Source organism: Palaemon carinicauda, unplaced genomic scaffold (assembly GCF_036898095.1).
Source record: "Palaemon carinicauda isolate YSFRI2023 unplaced genomic scaffold, ASM3689809v2 scaffold741, whole genome shotgun sequence".
Classification (NCBI taxonomy): Eukaryota; Metazoa; Arthropoda; class Malacostraca; order Decapoda; family Palaemonidae; genus Palaemon; species Palaemon carinicauda.
In genome coordinates this window covers 2,912-12,500 of record NW_027172029.1, presented here as the reverse complement: position 1 = coordinate 12,500, position 9,589 = coordinate 2,912, and positions in this window count along the sequence as shown.

Sequence of the window (9,589 nt, the reverse complement as noted above, 5' to 3'; positions counted from 1 at the left end):
TCCTTCCACTGAGTCAGTACTTTATCCAAATGTAGGCCTGTACTCCTACATCAAAGGATATTTCCTCCTCAAAGCAAAGTTCCTTTTTCTGTCCATCTTCCATAGTCCAACTACTTGGTCCTTCCACTGAGTCAGTACTTTATCCAATGTAGGCCTGTACTCCTACATCAAAGGATATTTCCTCCTCAAAGCAAAGTTCCTTTTTCTGTCCATCTTCCATAGTCCAACTACTTGGTCCTTCCACTGAGTCAGTACTTTATCCAATGATGAAGGCCTGTACTCCTACATCAAAGGATATTTCCTCCTCAAAGCAAAGTTCCTTTTTCTGTCCATCTTCCATAGTCCAACTACTTGGTCCTTCCACTGAGTCAGTACTTTATCCAATGTAGGCCTGTACTCCTACATCAAAGGATATTTCCTCCTCAAAGCAAAGTTCCTTTTCTGTCCATCTTCCATAGTCCAACTACTTGGTCCTTCCACTGAGTCAGTACTTTATCCAATGTGAAGGCCTGTACTCCTACATCAAAGGATATTTCCTCCTCAAAACAAAGTTCCTTTTTCTGTCCATCTTCCATAGTCCAACTACTTGGTCCTTCCACTGAGTCAGTACTTTATCCATAATGTAGGCCTGTACTCCTACATCAAAGGATATTTCCTCCTCAAAACAAAGTTCCTTTTTCTGTCCATCTTCCATAGTCCAACTACTTGGTCCTTTCCACTGAGTCAGTACTTTATCCTATAATGAAGGCCTGTACTCTACATCAAAGGATATTTCCTCCTCAAAGCAAAGTTCCTTTTCTGTCCATCTTCCATAGTCCAACTAGTCCTTCCACTGAAGTCAGTACTTTATCCAATGATGAAGGCCTTGTACTCCTACATCAAAGGATATTTCCTCCTCAAAACAAAGTTCCTTTTTCTGTCCATCTTCCATAGTCCAACTACTTGGTCCTTCCAACTGAGTCAGTACTTTATCCTATAATGTAGGCCTGTACTCCTACATCAAAGGATATTTCCTCCTCAAAGCAAAGTTCCTTTTTCTGTCCATCTTCCATAGTCCAACTACTTGTCCTTCCACTGAGTCAGTACTTTATCCAATGATGAAGGCTGTACTCCTACATCAAAGGATATTTCCTCCTCAAACAAAGTTCCTTTTTCTGTCCATCTTCCATAGTCCAACTACTTGGTCCTTCCACTGAGTCAGTACTTTATCCAATGTAGGCCTTGTACTCCACATCAAAGGATATTTCCTCCTCAAAGCAAAGTTCCTTTTTCTGTCCATCTTCCATAGTCCAACTACTTGGTCCTTCCCACTGAGTCAGTACTTTATCCTATAATGTGAAGGCCTGTACTCCTACATCAAAGGATATTTCCTCCTCAAAGCAAAGTTCCTTTTTCTGTCCATCTTCCATAGTCCAACTACTTGTCCTTCCCACTGAGTCAGTACTTTATCCTATAATGTAGGCCTTGTACTCCTACATCAAAGGATATTTCCTCCTCAAAGCAAAGTTCCTTTTTCTGTCCATCTTCCATAGTCCAACTACTTGGTCCTTCCACTGAGTCAGTACTTTATCCAATGATGAAGGCCTGTACTCCTACATCAAAGGATATTTCCTCCTCAAAGCAAAGTTCCTTTTCTGTCCATCTTCCATAGTCCAACTACTTGGTCCTTCCACTGAGTCAGTACTTTATCCAATGTAGGCCTGTACTCCTACATCAAAGGATATTTCCTCCTCAAAGCAAAGTTCCTTTTTCTGTCCATCTTCCATAGTCCAACTACTGTCCTTCCCACTGAAGTCAGTACTTTATCCAATGATGAAGGCCTGTACTCCTACATCAAAGGATATTTCCTCCTCAAAGCAAAGTTCCTTTTTCTGTCCATCTTCCATAGTCCAACTACCTGTCCTTCCACTGAGTCAGTACTTTATCCAATGTGAAGGCCTGTACTCCTACATCAAAGGATATTTCCTCCTCAAAAGCAAAGTTCCTTTTTCTGTCCATCTTCCATAGTCCAACTATTGGTCCTTCCACTGAGTCAGTACTTTATCCAATGTGAAGGCCTGTACTCCTACATCAAAGGATATTTCCTCCTCAAAGCAAAGTTCCTTTTTCTGTCCATCTTCCATAGTCCAACTACTTGGTCCTTCCACTGAGTCAGTACTTTATCCAATGTGAAGGCCTGTACTCCTACATCAAAGGATATTTCCTCCTCAAAGCAAAGTTCATTTTCTGTCCATCTTCCATAGTCCAACTACTTGGTCCTTCCACTGAGTCAGTACTTTATCCAATGATGAAGGCCTGTACTCCTACATCAAAGGATATTTCCTCCTCAAAGCAAAGTTCCTTTTTCTGTCCATCTTCCATAGTCCAACTGGTCCTTCCACTGAGTCAGTACTTTATCCAATGATGAAGGCCTGTACTCCTACATCAAAGGATATTTCCTCCTCAAAGCAAAGTTCCTTTTCTGTCCATCTTCCATAGTCCAACTACTTGGTCCTTCCACTGAGTCAGTACTTTATCCAATGATGAAGGCCTGTACTCCTACATCAAAGGATATTTCCTCCTCAAAGCAAAGTTCCTTTTCTGTCCATCTTCCATAGTCCAACTACTTGGTCCTTCCACTGAGTCAGTACTTTATCCAATGATGAAGGCCTGTACTCCTACATCAAAGGATATTTCCTCCTCAAAGCAAAGTTCCTTTTTCTGTCCATCTTCCATAGTCCAACTACTTGGTCCTTCCACTGAGTCAGTACTTTATCCAATGATGAAGGCCTGTACTCCTACATCAAAGGATATTTCCTCCTCAAAGCAAAGTTCCTTTTTCTGTCCATCTTCCATAGTCCAACTACTTGGTCCTTCCACTGAGTCAGTACTTTATCCAATGATGAAGGCCTTGTACTCCTACATCAAAGGATATTTCCTCCTCAAAGCAAAGTTCCTTTTTCTGTCCATCTTCCATAGTCCAACTACTTGTCCTTCCACTGAGTCAGTACTTTATCCAATGTGAAGGCCTGTACTCCTACATCAAAGGATATTTCCTCCTCAAAGCAAAGTTCCTTTTCTGTCCATCTTCCATAGTCCAACTACTTGGTCCTTCCACTGAGTCAGTACTTTATCCAATGTAGGCCTTGTACTCCTACATCAAAGGATATTTCCTCCTCAAAACAAAGTTCCTTTTTCTGTCCATCTTCCATAGTCCAACTACTTGGTCCTTCCACTGAGTCAGTACTTTATCCAATGTGAAGGCCTTGTACTCCTACATCAAAAGATATTTCCTCCTCAAAGCAAAGTTCCTTTTCTGTCCATCTTCCATAGTCCAACTACTTGGTCCTTCCACTGAGTCAGTACTTTATCCAATGATGAAGGCCTGTACTCCTACATCAAAGGATATTTCCTCCTCAAAGCAAAGTTCCTTTTTCTGTCCATCTTCCATAGTCCAACTACTTGTCCTTCCACTGAGTCAGTACTTTATCCTATAATGATGAAGGCCTGTACTCCTACATCAAAGGATATTTCCTCCTCAAAGCAAAGTTCCTTTTCTGTCCATCTTCCATAGTCCAACTACTTGGTCCTTCCACTGAGTCAGTACTTTATCCAATGATGAAGGCCTTGTACTCCTACATCAAAGGATATTTCCTCCTCAAAGCAAAGTTCCTTTTCTGTCCATCTTCCATAGTCCAACTACTTGTCCTTCCACTGAGTCAGTACTTTATCCAATGATGAAGGCCTGTACTCCTACATCAAAGGATATTTCCTCCTCAAAGCAAAGTTCCTTTTCTGTCCATCTTCCATAGTCCAACTACTTGGTCCTTCCACTGAGTCAGTACTTTATCCAATGATGAAGGCCTTGTACTCCTACATCAAAGGATATTTCCTCCTCAAAGCAAAGTTCCTTTTTCTGTCCATCTTCCATAGTCCAACTGCCTGTCCTTCCACTGAGTCAGTACTTTATCCAATGTGAAGGCCTGTACTCCTACATCAAAGGATATTTCCTCCTCAAAGCAAAGTTCCTTTTCTGTCCATCTTCCATAGTCCAACTACTTGGTCCTTCCACTGAGTCAGTACTTTATCCAATGATGAAGGCCTGTACTCCTACATCAAAGGATATTTCCTCCTCAAAGCAAAGTTCCTTTTTCTGTCCATCTTCCATAGTCCAACTATTGGTCCTTCCACTGAGTCAGTACTTTATCCAATGATGAAGGCCTGTACTCCTACATCAAAGGATATTTCCTCCTCAAAGCAAAGTTCCTTTTTCTGTCCATCTTCCATAGTCCAACTACTTGGTCCTTCTAACTGAGTCAGTACTTTATCCAATGATGAAGGCCTGTACTCCTACATCAAAGGATATTTCCTCCTCAAAGCAAAGTTCCTTTATCTGTCCATCTTCCATAGTCCAACTACTTGGTCCTTCCCACTGAGTCAGTACTTTATCCAATGATGAAGGCCTGTACTCCTACATCAAAGGATATTTCCTCCTCAAAGCAAAGTTCCTTTTTCTGTCCATCTTCCATAGTCCAACTACTTGGTCCTTCCACTGAGTCAGTACTTTATCCAATGATGAAGGCCTGTACTCCTACATCAAAGGATATTTCCTCCTCAAAGCAAAGTTCTTTTTCTGTCCATCTTCCATAGTCCAACTACTTGTCCTTCCACTGAGTCAGTACTTTATCCAATGATGAAGGCCTGTACTCCTACATCAAAGGATATTTCCTCCTCAAAGCAAAGTTCCATTTTCTGTCCATCTTCCATAGTCCAACTACTTGGTCCTTCCACTGAGTCAGTACTTTATCCAATGATGAAGGCCTGTACTCCTACATCAAAGGATATTTCCTCCTCAAAGCAAAGTTCCTTTTTCTGTCCATCTTCCATAGTCCAACTACTTGGTCCTTCCACTGAGTCAGTACTTTATCCAATGATGAAGGCCTGTACTCCTACATCAAAGGATATTTCCTCCTCAAAGCAAAGTTCCTTTTCTGTCCATCTTCCATAGTCCAACTATTTGGTCCTTCCCACTGAGTCAGTACTTTATCCAATGATGAAGGCCTGTACTCCTACATCAAAGGATATTTCCTCCTCAAAGCAAAGTTCCTTTTTCTGTCCATCTTCCATAGTCCAACTACTTGGTCCTTCCACTGAGTCAGTACTTTATCCAATGATGAAGGCCTGTACTCCTACATCAAAGGATATTTCCTCCTCAAAGCAAAGTTCCTTTTCTGTCCATCTTCCATAGTCCAACTACTTGGTCCTTCCACTGAGTCAGTACTTTATCCAATGATGAAGGCCTGTACTCCTACATCAAAGGATATTTCCTCCTCAAAGCAAAGTTCCTTTTCTGTCCATCTTCCATAGTCCAACTACTTGGTCCTTCCACTGAGTCAGTACTTTATCCAATGATGAAGGCCTTGTACTCCTACATCAAAGGATATTTCCTCCTCAAAGCAAAGTTCCTTTTCTGTCCATCTTCCATAGTCCAACTACTTGGTCCTTTCCACTGAGTCAGTACTTTATCCAATGATGAAGGCCTGTACTCCTACATCAAAGGATATTTCCTCCTCAAAGCAAAGTTCCTTTTCTGTCCATCTTCCATAGTCCAATTACTTGGTCCTTCCACTGAGTCAGTACTTTATCCAATGATGAAGGCCTGTACTCCTACATCAAAGGATATTTCCTCCTCAAAGCAAAGTTCCTTTTCTGTCCATCTTCCATAGTCCAACTACTTGGTCCTTCCACTGAGTCAGTACTTTATCCAATGATGAAGGCCTGTACTCCTACATCAAAGGATATTTCCTCCTCAAAGCAAAGTTCCTTTTCTGTCCATCTTCCATAGTCCAACTACTTGGTCCTTCCACTGAGTCAGTACTTTATCCAATGATGAAGGCCTGTACTCCTACATCAAAGGATATTTCCTCCTCAAAGCAAAGTTCCTTTTCTGTCCATCTTCCATAGTCCAACTACTTGGTCCTTCTCCACTGAGTCAGTACTTTATCCAATGATGAAGGCCTGTACTCCTACATCAAAGGATATTTCCTCCTCAAAGCAAAGTTCTTTTTCTGTCCATCTTCCATAGTCCAACTACTTGGTCCTTCCACTGAGTCAGTACTTTATCCAATGATGAAGGCCTGTACTCCTACATCAAAGGATATTTCCTCCTCAAAGCAAAGTTCCTTTTTCTGTCCATCTTCCATAGTCCAACTACTTGGTCCTTCCACTGAGTCAGTACTTTATTCAATGATGAAGGCCTGTACTCCTACATCAAAGGATATTTCCTCCTCAAAGCAAAGTTCCTTTTCTGTCCATCTTCCATAGTCCAACTACTTGGTCCTTCCACTGAGTCAGTACTTTATCCAATGATGAAGGCCTGTACTCCTACATCAAAGGATATTTCCTCCTCAAAGCAAAGTTCCTTTTCTGTCCATCTTCCATAGTCCAACTACTTGGTCCTTCCACTGAGTCAGTACTTTATCCAATGATGAAGGCCTGTACTCCTACATCAAAGGATATTTCCTCCTCAAAGCAAAGTTCCTTTCTCTGTCCATCTTCCATAGTCCAACTACTTGTCCTTCCCACTGAGTCAGTACTTTATCCAATGATGAAGGCCTGTACTCCTACATCAAAGGATATTTCCTCCTCAAAGCAAAGTTCCTTTTTCTGTCCATCTTCCATAGTCCAACTACTTGGTCCTTCCACTGAGTCAGTACTTTATCCAATGATGAAGGCCTGTACTCCTACATCAAAGGATATTTCCTCCTCAAAGCAAAGTTCCTTTTTCTGTCCATCTTCCATAGTCCAACTACTTGGTCCTTCCCACTGAGTCAGTACTTTATCCAATGATGAAGGCCTGTACTCTTACATCAAAGGATATTTCCTCCTCAAAGCAAAGTTCCTTTTTCTGTCCATCTTCTATAGTCCAACTACTTGGTCCTTCCACTGAGTCAGTACTTTATCCAATGATGAAGGCCTGTACTCCTACATCAAAGGATATTTCCTCCTCAAAGCAAAGTTCCTTTTTCTGTCCATCTTCCATAGTCCAACTACTTGGTCCTTTCCACTGAGTCAGTACTTTATCCAATGATGAAGGCCTGTACTCCTACATCAAAGGATATTTCCTCCTCAAAGCAAAGTTCCTTTTTCTGTCCATCTTCCATAGTCCAACTACTTGGTCCTTCCCACTGAGTCAGTACTTTATCCAATGATGAAGGCCTGTACTCCTACATCAAAGGATATTTCCTCCTCAAAGCAAAGTTCCTTTTCTGTCCATCTTCCATAGTCCAACTACTTGGTCCTTTCCACTGAGTCAGTACTTTATCCAATGATGAAGGCCTGTACTCCTACATCAAAGGATATTTCCTCCTCAAAGCAAAGTTCCTTTTTCTGTCCATCTTCCATAGTCCAACTACTGGTCCTTTCCACTGAGTCAGTACTTTATCCAATGATGAAGGCCTGTACTCCTACATCAAAGGATATTTCCTCCTCAAAGCAAAGTTCCTTTTTCTGTCCATCTTCCATAGTCCAACTACTTGGTCCTTCTCCACTGAGTCAGTACTTTATCCAATGATGAAGGCCTGTACTCCTACATCAAAGGATATTTCCTCCTCAAAGCAAAGTTCCTTTTTCTGTCCATCTTCCATAGTCCAACTACTTGGTCCTTTCCACTGAGTCAGTACTTTATCCAATGATGAAGGCCTGTACTCCTACATCAAAGGATATTTCCTCCTCAAAGCAAAGTTCCTTTTCTGTCCATCTTCCATAGTCCAACTACTGGTCCTTCCCACTGAGTCAGTACTTTATCCAACGATGAAGGCCTGTACTCCTACATCAAAGGATATTTCCTCCTCAAAGCAAAGTTCCTTTTTCTGTCCATCTTCCATAGTCCAACTACTGGTCCTTCCCACTGAGTCAGTACTTTATCCAATGATGAAGGCCTGTACTCCTACATCAAAGGATATTTCCTCCTCAAAGCAAAGTTCCTTTTTCTGTCCATCTTCCATAGTCCAACTACTTGGTCCTTTCCACTGAGTCAGTACTTTATCCAATGATGAAGGCCTGTACTCCTACATCAAAGGATATTTCCTCCTCAAAGCAAAGTTCCTTTTTCCGTCCATCTTCTATAGTCCAACTACTTGGTCCTTTCCACTGAGTCAGTACTTTATCCAACGATGAAGGCCTGTACTCCTACATCAAAGGATATTTCCTCCTCAAAGCAAAGTTCCTTTTTCTGTCCATCTTCCATAGTCCAACTACTTGGTCCTTCCACTGAGTCAGTACTTTATCCAATGATGAAGGCCTGTACTCCTACATCAAAGGATATTTCCTCCTCAAAGCAAAGTTCCTTTTTCTGTCCATCTTCCATAGTCCAACTACTTGGTCCTTCCCACTGAGTCAGTACTTTATCCAATGATGAAGGCCTGTACTCCTACATCAAAGGATATTTCTCCTCAAAGCAAAGTTCCTTTTTCTGTCCATCTTCCATAGTCCAACTACTTGGTCCTTTCCACTGAGTCAGTACTTTATCCAATGATGAAGGCCTGTACTCCTACATCAAAGGATATTTCCTCCTCAAAGCAAAGTTCCTTTTTCTGTCCATCTTCCATAGTCCAACTACTTGGTCCTTCCCACTGAGTCAGTACTTTATCCAATGATGAAGGCCTGTACTCCTACATCAAAGGATATTTCCTCCTCAAAGCAAAGTACCCTTTTCTCTTCATCTATAGTCCAACTACTTGGTCCTTCCCACTGAGTCAGTACTTTATCCAATGATGAAGGCCTGTACTCCTACATCAAAGGATATTTCCTCCTCAAAGCAAAGTTCCTTTTTCTGTCCATCTTCCATAGTCCAACTACTTGGTCCTTCCCACTGAGTCAGTACTTTATCCAATGATGAAGGCCTGTACTCCTACATCAAAGGATATTTCCTCCTCAAAGCAAAGTTCCTTTTTCTGTCCATCTTCCATAGTCCAACTACTTGGTCCTTCCACTGAGTCAGTACTTTATCCAATGATGAAGGCCTGTACTCCTACATCAAAGGATATTTCCTCCTCAAAGCAAAGTTCCTTTTTCTGTCCATCTTCTATAGTCCAACTACTTGGTCCTTTCCACTGAGTCAGTACTTTATCCAACGATGAAGGCCTGTACTCCTACATCAAAGGATATTTCCTCCTCAAAACAAAGTTCCTTTTTCTATCCATCTTCCATAGTCAACTACTTGGTCCTTTCCACTGAGTCAGTACTTTATCCAATGATGAAGGCCTGTACTCCTACATCAAAGGATATTTCCTCCTCAAAGCAAAGTTCCTTTTTCTGTCCATCTTCCATAGTCCAACTACTGGCCCTTTCCCACTGAGTCAGTACTTTATCCAACGATGAAGGCCTGTACTCCTACATCAAAGGATATTTCCTCTTCAAAGCAAAGTTCCTTTTTCTGTCCATCTTCCATAGTCCAACTACTTGGTCCTTCCCACTGAGTCAGTACTTTATCCAATGATGAAGGCCTGTACTCCTACATCAAAGGATATTTCCTCCTCAAAGCAAAGTTCCTTTTTCTGTCCATCTTCCATAGTCCAACTACTTGGTCCTTCCCACTGAGTCAGTACTT